This window comes from Mixophyes fleayi, chromosome 12, assembly GCF_038048845.1.
Source record: "Mixophyes fleayi isolate aMixFle1 chromosome 12, aMixFle1.hap1, whole genome shotgun sequence".
Lineage (NCBI taxonomy): Eukaryota > Metazoa > Chordata > Amphibia > Anura > Limnodynastidae > Mixophyes > Mixophyes fleayi.
The window spans coordinates 63,455,103-63,473,286 of record NC_134413.1 but is presented as its reverse complement, the minus strand read 5'-3'; positions in this window follow the sequence as shown (position 1 = coordinate 63,473,286).

Below are 18,184 nucleotides of genomic sequence, written 5' to 3'. Positions count from 1 at the left end.
TTTCAAAAACAATATTGATTGTCAATTTAAATTATGCATATTGTTCCTTATTGATTTTTATTTAATTTTATATATAGCACAAAAATTTTATGCAGCTTTGTGCACACAGGTTTTGTTCTATGCAGTGTCCCTGCCTCGTAAAGCTTAAAATCAGATATATGATGCATGGAATAAAGAGAGACAAAAAATGGTTGTTTATGACATGTAAAAAAGGTACCTAAATGTCAGGTTTACTTTATTGGGTATAAACAGTGAACACGATAAGTTTACCTTTTCATAATTGTAAATGCTTCCTTTTATCTCTTAAAATACTTTTTTGTTTATCCGTATTTATGCCTCATATTAATTATGTGAGTGTGAACATGTGTCACTATTGTGCCTCTTAATGTATTCATTACATTTGTTGAAGTGCACCTAGCAATATGCATTTAGAAATATGTGAGACTGGAAGGTGTCAAATGCATTCCATTGAGAATATAGGATGAGATCAAATGCTCAAAACTTTCAAGGTACTGGGCTGGGGGCCTGAGTCATTAAAGAAGGCAAAGCAAAAAAAGGAGTAACTATGCAACTAGGCAAAACCATGTTGCATTGGAGGGGGAGGGGCAAATATATAATGTGTGGACAGATTTATAGTTGAGGTAGGGCATGTCCTCGACCAACTTTAAATGTTAGTGTAAAAATAAAGCTATCAAGTATTTGTATGCTGCATGAAATAAACAGCCAGCATTTTCCTTATGTGCAAAATAATAAACTAGGGCCTGATTCATTAAGGATCTTAACTTAGGAAACTTCTTATTTAAGTCTCCTGGACAAAACCATGTTGCAATGCAAGGGGTGCAAAATAGTATTCTGTTTTGCACATAAGTTAAATACTGACTGTTTTTTCATGCAGCACACAAATATCAATTTCAGTGTACAAATAACCTATCAAGTATTTGTGTGCTACATGAAAAAACAGTCAGTATTTAAAAGGTGCAAAACAGAATACTAATTTGCACCCCTTGGCTTGTAACATGGTTTTGTCCAGGAGACTTAAATAAGAAGTTTCCTAAGTTAAGATCCTTAATGAATCAGGCCCCTAATGTGCACCCCTTGCATTGTAACATGGTTTGGCCAGGAGCAAATTTACTCCTTTATTTGCCTTGCTCTCCTTAATGACTCAGGCCCTGTATGTTCTCCTATAAAGCAGGAAATGTGCCCTGAACCCGAATGAGGCTTCTCCACACCATGACTTAATTTAATAAATCTTTGGGTTAGTGAAATAAAATCTTGTTTTTCCATGTAAGTGTAGAAATTAGCATACTTAGGTGAATGATTTGCACTCCACTAACCTGAATAACTCCCCCCCATGGGTGTACTACAAAGATATTACAAGTAGATTTTGTTATACAGGGACAACAATTATTACAAATTATCTTACGGGGAACAATTTATTTTAAAAATAAATTAGATGCCCAAATGTAATTATATATTAAATGTAAGTTGTTGTTTTTTGTATTACCTTGGCTTACTATTTCATCACTAGCGGGGCAATATTTATTTTTTTATGATATGGCAACACTTAAAATTTCCCGATGGGGACCCCATTAAAAGTACATACTTGTGGCACTACAAGTGTCAGCATGCACACGACCACTTGTAGTGTCACAAGTCTGTCTTTTAAATGGTGACCCCATTAGGAATTATAAAGTGTTGGCATAACATAAAAATATAAATATTGTCTCACTGGTGATGAATTAGTAAAAAAAAAAACATAATTATCACATTTCTCTTGATGTTCACTGAGAATATACCTGTTACCTAACCTTGTTTCCCCTTATACTCCTACACTCCTAATGCTTACACTACCTAATGAGGCAGGCAGTGTTTGAGCTGAAAATATAACATAATAATGCCAATTTGATAAAAAAAAATATGTATAAAAAAAACCCATACATTTTTATACATATTCATTGTGCCACAGGCACCCTTCTTGCTATGTATTTGCATTGATTGTCAGGGTGGAAAGGTAACTGATACCACAAAGTTCTACACACATTGTTCTTATCAACTTATTCAGCATAGATCAAAACACATAAGGAACAACTCAGGTTTTTATAATGTACACTCCTCCCACAGCCCTAACCTGATGGACAAGTAACACTCTCTCCTGACCTTTGTAGAGGAGTTCTCCTCAGGTGTAGTGCTTGATGAGTTTCAGTGCAGACACACCCAGTCAGCTGCTGGTAGCTGTGGAAGAGGATACCTCTAAACAACTTCAAAATATGTAAGTTAAATCACACTCTTACTATTATTTTGTTAGACATATATCCTCCATCTGTATATATTAAACCTAGGTGCACTGCTGTATAAACGTGTAACTCTGTCTGCAGCCTAGCTAAATACCTAACTTGCTCTTAGGGATAAATTTATCAAAGTTTGATTTTGAAAAGTGTAGATGTTGCCTATAGCATCCAATTAGAGTGTAGCTATCATTTTGTAGAATGTACTAAATAAACGATAACTAGAATCTGATTGGTTGCTATAGGCCGCATCTTCACTTTTTCAAACCAGCAGCGTGATAAAATTATCCATTAGAGTCCATATATATATATATATATATATTCCATAGACAAAAAACCTTACGATTTAACATGTCCGCTTAAGGTTCCTTACACACCATCTAAAATATAAGAAAACTATTGAAACTCTTCCACTCAAACTCCAAAAAGCAATGAAATTATGACGATTAAGGCAAAAACCTTAATGGACGTGTTCCTTGAGCAATACAGACATGGTATGCCATCACATCCTGTGGTTAGCTGCAGGTTCAGCACTATCATGTAGTGAGATTGCTGTCACTCACAGAATGGTGGAGCTGCTAGCTTTATAGTAGTTTAGGTCTTGCGTGTCTTAGAAAGAGACAGTAGAGCAACATCATAAAAAAGTAGAACTACAAAAACCCTGCAGAGCACTTCTCAATTCAAGACTGTGCCTGCTCCTAGAAAATACCTGCAGAACATAGCTCATCACCAAACAGTATCTGTTCCCTGCAAAGTATCCTTCCACCCAAAACATTCCTCACAGCTGACAGACCACTGCAGAGCATCCTTCAACTCAACATACTAACCTCTCCTGAGAGATCCCTGCATAGTATTCCTCCCACCAACACTGTACCTGCTCCTAAAAGATCCCTGCAGAATATTCCTCCACAATACTTGCTCCTGACATACCCCTGTAGATCATTCCTCCTTCCAAGACTGTGCATGCTCCTAGAAGATACCTGCAGTACATAACTCATCACCAAACAGTATCTGCTTCTAAATCAGCACTGGGCTGGGTGTCCCTAGAGGAGGGGCCTGCTCATTTTTTTCGGCGGACCCCACTCCCTAGGGAATCCAGCCCAGTACTGAACAGCCTGGGGTTGGTTTGTCATTATGGCAGGGGGACCCCTGCCTCGTGTCCCCCTGCTATAGGGCCACCAACCCTGGCTGGTTTGCCTAGTGCTGGTTCCGTGAAAATCGGGGGGGACCCCACGCAAATTTTTTCCCCCGATTTTCACGGAACCAGCAGTAGGCTGGCAGCACTAGGGTTAATGGAGAATAGAGGAGGGATCCCATGCTACCATCAGCCCCGCTATCAGCCGACTCCCCTCCGCACTCATCAGCCCCTCTATCAGCCCTCTCCCCTCCGCACTCATCAGCCCCTCTATCAGCCCTCTCCCCTCCCCACTCATCAGCCCCGCTATCAGCCCTCTCCCCTTTCATCAGCCCCGCTATCAGCAATCTTCCCTCCACAACCATCAGCCCCGCTATCAGCAATCTTCCCTCCACAACCATTAGCCCCGCTGTCAGCCCTCTTCCCTCCACAACAGGGGCAAACGCAGGATTTTTAAGGGGGGGTTTCCAAATAGTTGAATTCTGAACAAAGCAAAAATACAACTTAAAAAATAAAGCGCCACAATAAGATGTCAACATAAACTTTTTTACTGTAAATAACAAGTACAAATTAGTCACAAAATAAAATCTTATTCACATGGTACTCCACATTGAAACAAACACTGATACCGCACATCAAAATAGCATTGATAACACACATTAAAACTAGCAATGATACTCCACATTAAAACGAACACTGATACCGCACATCAAAATAGCATTGATAATACACATTAAAACTAGAAATGATACTCCACATTAAAACGAACACTGATACCGCACATCAAAATAGCATTGATAACACACATTAAAACTAGCAATGATACTCCACATTAAAACGAACACTGATACCGCACATCAAAATAGCATTGATAACACACATTAAAACTAGCAATGATACTCCACATTAAAACGAACACTGATACCGCACATCAAAATAGCATTGATAATACACATTAAAACTAGAAATGATACTCCACATTAAAACGAACACTGATACCGCACATCAAAATAGCATTGATAACACACATTAAAACTAGCAATGATACTCCACATTAAAACGAACACTGATACCGCACATCAAAATAGCATTGATAACACACATTAAAACTAGCAATGATACCGCACATTAAAATTAACATTGCTAATGTACATGAAAAAAACGAACAACAAAAACAAGCAAGAAACATTTATAACATGACACAAGTTTGGACTATATATATATACATATGTTTATATATATATATATATATATATATATATATATATTTATATAGATTTGTTATTTGGTTACAGGGTGAAATGAGATGGACTGGACACAATCAATAAGATGTAGTTTTTTTTATTAAAAGACCAAAGACTCTGATGTCGTTTTTTTTATTAAAAGACCAAAGACTCCATTTCTGGGCAGCCTGCAGGGTATGCAGAGCTGTGTGATTATATATAAATATTGTATTAAAGGATTAAAAAAGTAGAGGAATTCTCTACTTTTTTAATCCTATAATACAATATTTATATATAATCACACAGCATACCCTGCAGGCTGCCCAGAAATGGAGTCTTTGGTCTTTTAATAAAAAAAACGACATCAGAGTCTTTGGTCTTTTAATAAAAAAAACGACATCAGATTGATTGTGGGGAGTACCTGCAGCTCTTTGATTATTTAATCTTTAAAATATCTATTGAAATAGCCCTACCGTGCCTCTTGAAGCCGGCCAGTGATGCCGGGTATTCTAGGGAGGAGCTGCTGCGCTCGCGCATGCGCAGCAGCTTCTTCTAGACGAACAGGAGATATACAGCAGCCGCGGCGCTGTGACAGAAGCGTCGCGGCGGTGCTGTCAGCAGAAAAATATTTGTCATGTTTAAAAACATGCTTTGGGCCCACCGATACGCGGAGGGGGGGGGGGGTTCTGGAGACTCAGAAACCCCCCCTGCGTGCGCCCCTGCACAACCATCAGCCCCACTGTCAACCCTCTCCCCTCCACGACCATCAGCCCCACTGTCAGCCCTAACCCCTCCACAACCATCAGCCCCACTGTCAGCCCTCTCCCCTCCACAACCATCAGCCCCACTGTCAGCCCTCTCCCCTCCACAACCATCAGCCCCACTGTCAGCCCTCTCCCCTCCACACTCATCATGCCTGCTAACAGCTCTCCCCTCCGCACTCATTGCCAGGGCCGGATTAACCATAGGGCTAACTGGGCTACAGCCCAGGGGCCTATGACATCCAGGGGGCCCTTGAAAGTGCTCAGCAGCAGTATTGATCGGTCGGGGGCGGGGGCGCCCCCGTCGCGATCAGTGCTGCTGAGCACTTTCACTGCGGTCCTTCTCCGGCGTGCTGTAGTCTCCTTACTGAGGAGATCTCGTGAGTCTCACTCTCACGAGATCTCCTCAGTAAAGAGCGTACAGTGCACCGGAGAGGGAGGTGGGGGCCGGGGGGGGGGGCCTCACTGGGGAATGGAGGCCCCCTTAGCCCAGGGGCCTCCATTCCCTTAATCCGGCCCTGCTCATTGCCCAGACTTTTAGCCCCCCCTGTTCGCTGATCGCCCACACTGTCATCCCTCTCCCCTCCACACTCATCAGCCCCACTATCAGCCCTCTCCCCACTCATCAGCCCCGCTGTCAGCCCTCTCCCCTCCACAACCATCAGCCCCACTGTCAGCCCTCTCCCCTCCACAACCATCAGCCCCACTGTCAGCCCTCTCCCCTCTGCACTCAACAGCCCCACAATCAGCCCTGTCCCTTCCGCACTTATCAAGCCCGCAAACAGCCCTCTCCCCTCCACACTCATCAGCCCTCTCCCCTACGCACTCATCATGCCTGCTATCAGCTCTCCCCTCCGCACTCATTGCCCAGACTTTTAGCCTCCCCTGTTTGCTGATCGCCCACACTGTCATCCCTCTCCCCTCCACTGTGGAGACGCCGGCTCCACACACGGGCCGCGGGCCAATCACGGCGCCCGGCCACGGACCAATCACGGCTCCCGGCCGTGATGAGGTCATAGGGAAGCGCCTGGCCCGGGGATATTGTCGGCGACCACGTGGGAAGCGCTCTGTTCGGCGGGAAGTGAAGCTGGAGGAAGGACGTCCGGACACAGCAGCAGCACCCTCAGCAGCAGCACCCACGGCAGCAGCAGCACCCACAGTAGCAGCAGCAGCAGCGGCATCCACAGTAGCAGCAGCAGCAGCAGCACCCTCAGCAGCAGCACCCTCAGCAGCAGCAGCACCCACGGCAGCAGCAGCACCCACAGTAGCAGCAGCAGCAGCGGCACCCACGGTAGCAGCAGCAGCACCCACGGTAGCAGCAGCAGCGGGACCGAAGAGGAGTTACGCTGACGTCGCGAGCGGAGGACCTAGACCAGGTAAGACCCCAGTGGGGACCACCCCTCCCGGGCCTACGCCCGCAGGCTATCGGACACTCTTTACCCGGGCCCAGGGCCTTCTGCCGGCGTCCATTAAGTCTGCCTTTCCATTTGGTAGCTCCCGTTAGACCCAATAGGGCACCAGGCCCTGAGTAGATTCCTTAGGGCGCGAGGCCCTCAGGTCACCCCTAGGCTTTAGGCCCTGCCGTGGAATTCTGTCTTTGTTCCCTCTCTCCCTTTTTCCTAACCGTATCACCCTTGGGCAGAGTAGGACAGGAACACACACACTCTGCTTTGATATTACACTTTTCCGTGTTAATAGTGTCCTGAGTATTGTACTGTCAATTGAGTATTGTATTGTGAGTATTGTACTGTCAATTGAGTATTGTATTGTGAGTATTGTACTGTCAATTGAGTATTGTATTGGGGGGGTATTGTACGGTGTAGTGGGTGGTTGGGGCGTGTTGTGTCTCCCTGCAGGGGTCGGGAAGTGGTGTGTTGGGACTGAACGCCGGGTGGACTCAACTCGTTCCCGAGCCGTGCGTACGGCCTGGAAAGGGCAAGTAGGCAAGCTACGTCCCACCCCAGGGAGAAGGACCGAGGAGGGTCTCCCGAGCCGGTAAGTATTGTCTATCCCCTTTCCCTTCCCCCTTCCGTGTAGACCCTGGTGGGGCAGATCCTTGGGCGGCGGTGTGGCACGACTTCTTCGCGGGCTGGGAGAGATCAAGGTCTCCCTCGGTGCCTTGGAAGTAGTGTAGCACAGCCCTTCTGAGTTCCGAGGGCGGTTCGGGCGTTCCGCGGTTCCACTGGGGCAGTACAGCCCTGCCCTGGTGAGTTCCGGGGTTGGTCATGGCCGTCCACGGTTCCATTGGGGTGTCCGGCCTGAGTTCCGGCAGGGTTGCTTGACGGTTCCAGGGCGGACGGTGCCTCGTGGGGTAAGACGGAGTCCGCCCGCACGCCGGCAGGAGACTGACAGTTCTGGGTGGGGACTGTGATACCTCGCGGCGCACCGCCGGCGGAGTGAGTCTTGTCCCCACACTTGTGGCCCTCTCCAGAGGGGAGTAGGGAGTTCGGGCGAGAACGTTCTCTACCCCGAACTCTTGGAGCCGCGTGGCTTGGCCAGAATAAAACGGAGAGTCGCCAAGCGGGGCTGAGTAACCCTTTAGTCCTGGGCGGCATTCCGGACACCCCCTTCCACTTCCCCCATTGTTTTCGTGCCTCTGTTCCTCTCGCACGCAGGAGGGACCGTGACTGCAGCAGAAGCCTCCTGCACTTGACGGGTTCCGCCCATAGCGACCCTCGGGATCAGGTGAGAACCTTTCCTCATTACAGGGGATCCTTCGAGACGTTCTTCGGGAGTACCGCTCTCACACCACACTCATCAGCCCCGATATCAGCCCTGTCCCCTCCGCACTCATCAGCCCCGATATCAGCCTCCCCAGTTCACTGATCGCCCCCAATGTTAGACCTCTCCCCTCCACACTCATCAGCCCTGCTGTCAGCCCTCTCCCCTCCGCACTCATCAGCCCCGATATCAGCCTTCTCCCCTCCGCACTCATCATGCCTGCTATCAGCCCTCCCCTCCGCACACATTGCCCAGGCTTCTAGCCTCCCCTGTTCGCTGATTGCCCCTACTGTGATCCCTCTCCCCTCCGCACTCATCAGCCCCACTGTCAGCCCTCTCCCCTCTGCATTCATCAGCCCCGCTATGAGCCTTCTCCCCTCTGCACTCATCAGCCCCGCTATGAGCCTTCTCCCCTCTGCACTCATCAGCCCCGCTATCAGCCCTCCCCTCTGCACTCATCAGCCCCGCTGTCGACCTTCACCCCTCCGCACTCATCAGCCCCACTGTCAGCCCTCTCCCCTCCGCACTCATCAGCCCCACTGTCAGCCCTCTCCCCTCTGCATTCATCAGCCCCGCTATCAGCCCTCTCTCCTCTGCACTCATCAGCCCCACTGTCAGCCCTCTCCCCTCCGCACTCACCATGCCCGCTATCAGCCCTGCCCTACCGCACTCATCATGCCCGCTGTCAGCCCTGTCCCCTCCACCCTCATCAACCCCGCTGTCAGCCCTGTCCCCTCTGCACTCATCAGTCCCGCTATGAGCCTTCTCCCCTCTGCACTCATCAGCCCCGCTATCAGCCCTCCCCTCTGAACTCATCAGCCCCGCTGTCGACCTTCACCCCTCCGCACTCATCAGCCCCACTGTCAGCCCTCTCCCCTCCACACTCATCAGCCCCACTGTCAGCCCTCTCCCCTCCGCACTCACCATGCCCGCTGTCAGCCCTGTCCCCTCCACACTCATCATGCCCGCTGTCAGCCCTGTCCCCTCCACACTCATCAACCCCGCTGTCAGCCCTGTCCCCTCCACAATCATCAGCCCCGCTATGAGCCTTCTCCCCTCTGCACTCATCAGTCCCGCTATGAGCCTTCTCCCCTCTGCACTCATCAGCCCCGCTATCAGCCCTCCCCTCTGCACTCATCAGCCCCGCTGTCGACCTTCACCCCTCCGCACTCATCAGCCCCACTGTCAGCCCTCTCCCCTCCACACTCATCAGCCCCACTGTCAGCCCTCTCCCCTCTGCATTCATCAGCCCCGCTATCAGCCCTCTCTCCTCTGCACTCATCAGCCCCGACTGTCAGCCTCCCCTGTTCTGGGGCCATATTGAAGTGATTCACCGCAAATTGCGTCCTGGAGGCTCCCATCCTGTCCATTGGACCAGGAAGTGGGCAGGATGTACAAGAGTGGCCTGCTGTTCCAGAAGTCTGGGAGACCTTCCCAAAATTTGGGAGTTTTCCGGACATTCCAGGAAGATGGGCAAGTACGGTGTATGGAAGACTTCACACTTGTATTGAACTTCAGTGAATTGTTATTATACAAATATGCTGCTCTGAAATAGGAATTCTCACAAATATTCATTTATGAATGAATGGACATTTTACACCTGAACTGAACTATGGTCATTTATTATCAAATACATTAAAATTGCTGTTCTGAACAAGCTCTTGCTAAAATGTTGCTTAGAAATGGCATTGTGTCAATTGTAGTGATCACAAGTAAAAAAAATACCAATGAATGGGAAATTTTCATTCTCACTGAATATCAGTGAAGTACAACTATATCATTAATAAATTCCGTCTTGCATAAGTGACAGCTTATATGCATTCTTGAAATAGTGACATGTTTATTAATCTTGTAATATAACAATCATTAGTCTGTTTATGGCTGTCCGGTTATGAATTCGGACACCCCAGCTTCGACTAGGATGAAACCAATGTGAGGTGGTCTAGTTGGATCCTGGCCAGGTTTTAGGGGGGTTAGGATCCCAGTCAGACCTCCTGTTAGTGTACGTTGGCCAGAACTTTGACTCAGGGAGCCTGTTCAGAGCATGCATTCGGACACCCCTGCACCGACTGGGATTAAACCAATGCAAGGTGGTCCAGTTGGATACTGGTCAGGTTTTAGGGGTGTTGGGGTCCTGGTCGGACCAACTGTTGGTTTACACTGGGTAGAAATTTGTCCTGGTGAGCCTGTTTTGAACCTTCCACTGGATGGATTTGGGCAAAAACTTCACAGACTGGTAATATTGGATCCCAGAAGACATACTAGAGGGTTGAGGTCCTACACAGACCTCTCACTGATGTACACTGGGAAGAAAGTTGACCCAGGAAGCCTGTTCTGGGCTTTCCACTGGATGGATTTGGATGACATTTAATGTAAAAACAAAAACTAAACTGGGCAGCCACCTAGTGGGTGTGTTGTAAGAACTGCTGAGCTGCTAATCGTTTTTAAATAGTTGATAATTACATCCAATTCATTGATCACTAAATAGCTTGAAGATTTAAACCCGGGGAAGATATTTCCTTTTTGATAATTAAGTAAATAATTTATACTTAAATTAAAAACTGAAAAAAATATATGAAATATATATAAAAAAAAATTTGGAGCAACTCTTCTGGACAATTATAGCTCAATATAATTATACATGCTACTTTATTTATTCAGAAACCAAACTAGGCATTATTTATAAGATCTTCCCCGTTTGCCCTACAGGTCTTGAAATTATATTTTAACTCTCTAAAGGACACTTACTTTTTTTTCTTCACATTTTTTATGTTTTAACAAATATTTTGCCGTTTTGATATAATGAAAATATACTTAGGATGGATCTGATATAATTTTTTATATGCTAGCTATTTTAATAATATTTTAAATAAAGTTTGACTTGTTATCATTTTCTTGTTGATTGGAGTGCCTCAAAATACCATATTTTAATATTTCAGTTTAAATTTAGCTTTGTGCTAATGTGAATGAGAGCACTACCAATTATATTTATAAGATCAATAACATGAATTGAACTACGAAGATAAATAATTACAAAATTGTTATATTTGGTTCTAGGACACATGAAGGTGTGTAATTGCAGGTGTGTTAAAATTAAATGAACTTTAATATAATAAATATCACTGCGACATCAAAATGATCAATTCTGGCCAGAATATCATGCAGAGTTATGACATGCATAAGCAGTAATATGTTGTGATGCTGGTAATATCGCAGGATGTGGGCTGCGAGTTATAAATTAAAGCAGTTCAAGTCAAATATTCATATAAAAACAAAATGCAGATATGCAACCTATATCTATGCAAAAATAAGTCCATCCAGTGGATGATGCAAAGTATGTGAAGATAATTAAGAATGGTTCAATATTGGATAGTTCCATACATAGACTGTAGTAGTCAAATGTGTCTAGATATTGTTGTGGGAACGTTTTTGATAAGATGTTGCTTGTAGTGTAGTGACGTTCCTCTTCTAGTCCGGGCACTTCTCCCCTCCCTGAATGCGGGTGGTGCTGCCGCTCGTGGGTCCCGTCAGAGCTCCTGGTGTTGAGTGCGGGATACTGCCAAGGCGGTATTGAAAGTTGAGAAATATAACGTTAACTCAATGCGTTTTTGCTCCTCAAGAGTATGGGCTTCCTCAGTGATATGTGCAAACAAACGGTCTGCTTGTCCTTGCCAGTATTTATGTAAGCTAGTCACTGGTTCCAGGTGTAAGTAGTCCATTGTTGATCAGTGACCTGCAGTGTCTGTTGGGTCCTAAAATGATTCAGCTTACACAGCTAATTTCCAGTCTTATAGTACTTGAACAAGGTTGTTGGTTGAACAAAATACTTGTTCATTCTCAAACATGAAATAGCAGAAAGTCTTTACCTATTGAGACAACCAATGGTTATATTCATTGACGTAATTGTTAAAGGCTTTCCATTTCTGTAAAATGCAGTTATTTTGGAGGGTTCTTAATTAGTTTACAGTGAGGGTTGATTAATTTGCTGTGTCGTGGGGTAAGGTAGATCCATGTTGAGGAGTAGGTTAGTGCGCCAGAGGTAGTGGTTGGTATGTGGGCACTGAGCCTTGTGTCATAAATTGCCTGATTAGTTGTATTTGGATAGTTACAGGAAATCTAATATTAGGTGTTCAGAAAAAAGCCACGGTCAAAGTCCACATTGAGGCCTCTAGGGGTCAATGTTTTAAGAGTGTAAATCCACCTGGCCTCTTCTTTTTAGATCTGCGCAATAAAATCTCCCCCTCTGCCTTTATCACACAATATAGCCAGAATCACAGGGAGTTCGAGAAAATCATACAGAAACATTGGAATATACTTCAGATGGATGACTTATTGAAAGGAATCCTCCCCTAAAAAGTACTATAAGACTGGTAATTAGCTGTATAAACTGAGTCGCCTTAGGACCCAACAGACACTGCAGATCAACATTAGACTACTTATACCTGGAACCAGTGACTAGCTTACATAAATACTGACAAGGACAAGCAGTCAATTTGTTTGCACGTATCCCTGAGGAAGCCCATACTCTTTTTAGGGTCGAAACACGTTGGTTTAACGTTATATTTCTCAACTTTCAACATCAGCCTTGGCAGTATCCCCCCTCAACACCAGGAGCTGCCACAATCATTCAAACATTGCCCGCATACACGCATGCTGCAACCACATAAGCTGTGGCTTCGTCACCAGCCGGCAAACACCGAGGTCAGAGTGTGCATGTGCAGCCTTGGAAACTAGACACCTCTGACGGGACCCACAAACAAGCAGCACCACCCGTATTCGGGGAGGGAAAGAGTGTCCGGAATATAGTAGAGGAACGTCACTTACACTACAAGCAACATCTTATCACAAACGTGGGTTATTGGGAATATTTCCCACAACAACATCTGGACACATTTGACTTTTACAGTCTATGTATTGAACTATCCAATATTGAACCATTCTGAATTATCTGCACATACTTTGCATTATCCACTGGATGGACTTATTTTTGTATAAATATAAGTTGCATATCTGCATTTTGTTTTTATTCAATTTGACTTGAACTGCCTTAATTTACAACTTGCAGCCCACATCCTGCGATATTACCAGCATCTCAACATATTGCTGCTTATGCATGTCACAACTCTGTTATTCTGGCCAGGATTGATAAGAATTGACAGTGTTACTTATTGCATTAAAGTTAATTTCATTTTAACACATCTTCATGTGCCCTAGAACTAGAGGTGGTCACTGACCCCCGTGTTTTGGTTTTGGATTCGGTTTTGGATCTGGATTACCGTTGTGTTTTGGTTTTGGTTTTGCAAAACCGCCATTGCGTGTTTTGGTTTTGTTTGGTTTTGTTTTGCAATTTGTTAATCAAGTACAGGGTGTCACACAACCTGGAATGGACAGATCTTCTGGTCTGATGGGTTTGGTACTGCTCCTCCTGAACGTGCGGAGTCAAACGGTGCAGATGGTCTTCGCCAGGGACCCCGCAAAAAGGTTTGGACTTTGTGGCCTCTGCTCCGCTGGCCGTGGTCCTTTAGGGGAGTACCAGGTGAGACCGATAGGGAGAATGCAGAAGGTTGGAGGTAGTTAGACTTTTGAACAAAGGTTGTGGATAGACACTGCTGAGATTGTGATAAAGATTCATCTGATGAACAGGGCCCTCCATAACCTTTGTTTTCATGCCTGCATTTATTTTGTCTACCTTGTATGTCCCTGTTATATGTATGTCCTGCTTTTCTACTGTACAGTGCTGCAGTGCACTCTTGGTGCGTTATAAATGTATGATGATGATAGTAGGTGCAATAGTCTGCTGATTGGTACCACTGGGATAGTGAAGGAGATTTGCTGGGTGTAATAGCCTGTGGACTGATACCACTGAAATAGTGGGATGATTTGCTGGGGGCAATAGTCTGCTGAGAGACACCACTGGACAATGGAGGAGGTAATAGGCTTCTGGAATGATAATCTGTGGAAAGACAGTACTGGCCAATGGAGGAGGCAATATGCCTCTGGAGTATTAGTCTGCGGAGAGACAGTGCTGGCTGATGGAGAAGGTAATATGCCTCTGCAGAGTGCAAAGCAAACGCAGGAGAGCAGGGGGCCACATTCTAACACCTACTAAGTAGCTGACTAAAAAAAACAGGCACTGATGAATGAAAGGAGATTCTTAATATAGTCCTCACAATAACTGAGTATCCAATGAATGAATCAGCTGAAGAGATAAAGTGATCGGCATGCATAGACCTGAAAAAGAACATGGCAGTTGTGAGAAGCCGCATGGAGCAGATCAGCAGGAGGCAGGTAAGCTCGCCGAACCTTGAGTGGAAAACGTGAGAGTCCAGCGTGTGCATTGAGCCAGGGTTTCAGAATGTAGGGTGCATACCATGAGTTGCAGTGGTGGAGTCCTGGAGGAAATCTTTCTACAGGTCAAGGGATTCCCATCCAGACCACATACTGTAATAACTGACTCAAGTTTAACTGAAAGAATACCTAAGGTCTTAGTTATTTCATAATCTAAGAAGTTTACGGCTGCCCCTCTATCCAGGAAGGTGGAAATAGAAGCGGAATAAAGGCCAAAAAATATCTGAGCAGAAACCGATAACAAGTTATTGGATGGATAATTTTCAAGACCTAGATGGACCTCTCCCCCATCCATTTGGCCTGATCTTTTCTCACCTTATTTGGGCAGGAATAAAGGAGGTGGCCATTGCTGCCACAGTACAGGCAGAGTCCCAGTGAATGTCTTTTTGACCTTTCTTCAGGAGAAAGATGACAAGCCCCCTACTACATGGGTTCTGCAGTATCCACAGATACAGGAAAAGAGGCTGAAAGTGCAAAGGAGGACAGTGATTTCTTTTCAGCTTTCTTCTCCTTAATCCGCCTATCAATCCTAATGGTGAGCTGCTTAAGTTTATCCAACGAGGTCAGCGAGGGATGCTGCAACAGGGAATCTTTAAGCTGATTGGACAAGCTGAGACAGAACTGACTTCAGAGAGCAGGATCATTCAGCTCACTTTCAGTAGACCAGCGGCAATATTCTGCATTTCGCCGTCCCTGTTTAAGAGATCTCAGATGTGAATCAGCAGAAGCCACCCAATCAAGATCATTGTACAATAAACCAATGGGTATATTTACTAAACTGCGAGCTTGAAAAAGTGGAGATGTTGCCTATAGCAACTAATCAGATGCTAGTTATCATTTATTTAGTACATTCTAAAAATGACAGCTAGAATCTGATTGGTTGCTATCAGCAACATTGCCGCAGTTTAGTAAATATACCCCCAAGAGTGTTTAAAAACGCATCTAAAGATTGGAGTGTGGGGCTACTAAGACTTAAGCCGAAGGCCCAGGTCTGAGGATCTCTTTGAAGAAGGGAGAGAACAATACCCAACCTTTGTTGCTTGAAATCAGAAGACCTGGGTCTCAAATGGAAATAAAGCTTGCAGTCTTTCTTGAACACGTTTTCCAGTCCCTAAAGTAGAGAAGAATCCTGTAGTATTATGCTCCTCATACCATGCTTGACAATAGGAATATTGTTCTTGGAATGATGTACAGTTATATGCTTGCACCATGAAAACTTTAAGGCCAAAAATATAACCTGAATTTAATTAGGCCATCATCAGGTATCTTGCACAGATGCTCGATTTTGGAGTCTGTTCCAGACAAATTCACAATTGTGCCATTTTCTCTTAAAAATTTTTTTGATTGACTTGATAGTGATCCATAAATATTACAATTATTTTAAATGTTTTTAAATCCGTACCTTTATTGATGTTTGAAATTACATTTTTGGGGGTTTGCTTTGAATATTCTTTGATCTTTATAATGAAGCCGTTTTTTCCCCCAAACACACTAACACATGGGGGTAAATGTATGAATCTCTGGATTCTTCATCTCCGGCGTGTTCAGCCTCTTCAGCGCTTAAATTTAAAGCGGCGCTGCATTGCAAAGGGAAACTTCCCTTTACAATGCAGCGCTGCTTTAAATTTAAGCGATGAAGAGGCTGAAGACGCCGGAGATGAAGAATCCGGAGGTTCATACATTTACCCCATGGTATGACTTCTTACAGACGTGTATTTGTTTTTTAAATAGATTGAAACATTTTAATTGTACCCAGGTGTACTCCAATCAATTAAATGTGTGAAAACAGTAGGTAACTAATTGCATCAAGGTTTCTTTAGGTGTATTTTAGTCAAAGGGGCTAACAATTATTCAGTTGATTATGTTTCTTATTTGTAATTAAATAAGAAAAATATTTAGAGTTTATTTTATTTTTTTTATTTAACATTAGAGTATTTTGTGTTTCTCAGAGGTAAAAACTCCCAAATGAATCCAATTTTATCTTACTATGTAAGAAAATGAAATGTGAAAAATGGCAACAGTTGTGGAGTCTCTTTACTTAAAATATATTGTAAAATAAATATCTAAACAGTGTTATTTAAATATTGTATTACAATGAATAACTACATGTATATTATATCCTATCTTTATCATTGGCATTACAATAATACAGTAAATATAATAAAAGTATTAGTTGAATTGTAGTAATGAGACATTAATTCTAAAAATTGCCCCAAATATGTACACATTTTTAAATCAATCTTCCTGATTCATGGAAAAGGCATGATATGTGAGTAAAACACTCACTAATATGCTTAGTTAAAAATGTGTATAATGTATTCTGCTCATTTTAATAGTGGTGGCTTGGTAATTGCTCTGTTAGACAGATGAGTAAAAGAATTTCTAGTACACCAACAACATTCACACACTATAGAATATACTATAGATGTGAATGAAACACTCAGTAATGAAATTTGTGTATTCATATGTTTTTTATTATTCCCACAGTAATACATGAATTTACAACATTGTATGCAGTAAAATAGTACCGACAATAAACTGTATTAGTATAGTGCAAGGCAATTTAATAACACACAAATAATAATGCCAAGTTCAAACAAAATTGTGATAAAATCAGTGGCCGAAGTGGAAATTTAGATGTGATATTAAATATAAAAGTATGAAAAATGTAAGTGAATGGAATTTGATAACTTTACAATCAAAGCAGTAGGATAAATGGCGATATGACATACCACTGTATACCGGCACACTTCGACCACTGGATAAAATGATAACAGATACTGTAGAACTAGAATATATTTCTACAGCTTATCAAAAAATTATAACATACCATTATTTTTCTGAGATACAAATTACTACACACCTTTGGGTATTCCTAAAATACATTGCTATGTTATTTACATTTAAAATGTAGACCCAACCATAGAAACCTATATTGCTCATGTATGACAAAGCACACGTGTCACTCACCGGACTTCTAGACCTAGAGTTAGGCCAATTGCCCCTCTGCCAGCACCTGTGCTGCGCCGCGGCCGTCCACCATCTTGACTGTGTTTCTGCGCAGGTGCAAACCAGGAGGTTCCTTTATAACTTCCCATTATTGTTAGTGGCTTTCCATTAGCCTTTTCCCTATTTAAAGCACCTCTGTCCCCTTCTTAATTGTCTGATCTTGATTGTCACCTCCTCGTGTCAGCTGTGTACTCCATTCCAGTGGCAGCAGTTACTCTCATAGTTCCTGCTGCGTTGCACTGGTCTTTGACTAATTCTACTGCTACTCACCTGTTGGCTGGATACTGCTCAGCCACATCCGTAGTAAACCTGCCTCCCGCTGTATGCTGTAGTGACCGCTGATTCTCACCCATTGGCCGGATACTTCTCAGCCACATCCGTGGAAAACCTGCCTCCCGGTGTATGCTGTAGTGACCACTGCTTCTCACCCGTTGGCCGGATACTTCTCAGCCACATCCGTGGTAAAGCTGCCTCCCGCTGTATTCTGTAGTGACCACTGCTTCTAAACCGTTGGCCGGATACTTCTTAGCCACATCCGTGGAAAACCTATCACTCATTGACTTTTGTACCACTATTGTTTCTCTAACTATTCGCTGGCCATCTCTAATTCTATTAGTAGTAAATCTACCTCTGGCTGATAACCATGGCCTGTGCTATATATCTCCTTTTGGACTGACCCCTTTAGCCTCATATGGGATAACA